The 1,218-nt window shown below is 41.6% G+C and overlaps 1 protein-coding gene across 4 annotated transcripts in view; it reads right to left on the reverse strand.

Moving 5' to 3' along the window:
- SLC9A7 (solute carrier family 9 member A7) overlaps positions 1–1,218 on the reverse strand; it is a 146,030-nt gene that overhangs the window by 39,901 nt on the left and 104,911 nt on the right. The window lies entirely within an intron of this gene.

The following is a 1,218-nucleotide window of genomic DNA, read 5'->3' on the forward strand; positions in this document are numbered from 1 at the left end:
CCCATTTCTCCCAAGCCCAGTTCAAAGGTGACCCTTTGTGAAGATGGCCCTGGGCTCTCCTCTCCTCCACATTGATTCCATACCTCTTTTGTGCAATTCGCACCCTTCGGAGAAAGCTAGCACTTTGCAAACCCCCGCCCCCGTAGATTGTGAGCTCCCTAAAGGAGGCTGGTCTCTATATCCTCCACAACCTAGAACTGTGGATTATAAAAAGAGGATGCCCAATAAACGGTTGTCAGACTGAAAGGAAATAATTATGGCAGACTGTACATTTAAGGGCAGATGCAAGTGAGTACTAGCCAGCGACTGCTTCGCTGAGCAGTGCCTGTTGGTGTGATTTCAATATGACTTTCTGAGGCTCCCAAGAACTACTGCATGGCAGTAAATGGCGGCTACTCACTTTGCCTCTTGTACAGCCCCTCCCCACCCTTCACACAGGACAGAGGTAACTTTCAGGTTCACAGTAGCCCTTTGTGCCACCATCTCCTCCCTCTTCTCTGCAGAGATGCTCTAATTTGGGTCTCATCAATCAAATCTGATGTTTACACCCTTCACTGCATATCTACTCATGCAGATTGCTCTCTCCTTTCTTTACCTCCACATATTTCTTTATTGTCCTTTGTCCCCTCGGTGGCTTCTCCACACTTCTCAGCTTTATAGTGGAGAGGGGGCATCTGAGAGACAGTGTAAATCAAGTGTAAATCAGCAGATCTATCACAGCTGTTATTTTCTGGTTTGGGGTTTATCTTTCTTATGAGAGTGTATTTTGTTTATTTTGCTCCATAGAAACTTAGAGCTAGGAGGGGCCTCAATTAGCTCAATTTCATTATTTTACAAGAGGATACTGCAGCTGGGAGTGCTAAGTGACAAGGCCTGTGTTCTTTCTCATTAAAGACCTATTTTCCTTCTAATTTTAGGTCCAGAGCCCTTCTAGAAGATTAAGGGTTCTAAACATCTACTAGAAAATAATTAAGCACTTTAAATATTTATACAATTCCAGGTCCTTTGAGTGGTAGAGATAAAATTAAGATGCAAATATTTTAGGGGAGAATGTTCACATTTGGTAGTACAGTTTGTAAAATCAATATTAACTCAGTTTAACATGCACATTTGTCTATCCAACACTGCAGGGGATGCAGAAGAACCAGAAATTTGAATTTTTCTTTTTATGGACCTTATTGATATTTTAATCATACTTATGATCATACTTGTAATATA

Source organism: Pteropus alecto, unplaced genomic scaffold (genome assembly GCF_000325575.1).
Source record: "Pteropus alecto unplaced genomic scaffold, ASM32557v1 scaffold392, whole genome shotgun sequence".
Lineage (NCBI taxonomy): Eukaryota > Metazoa > Chordata > Mammalia > Chiroptera > Pteropodidae > Pteropus > Pteropus alecto.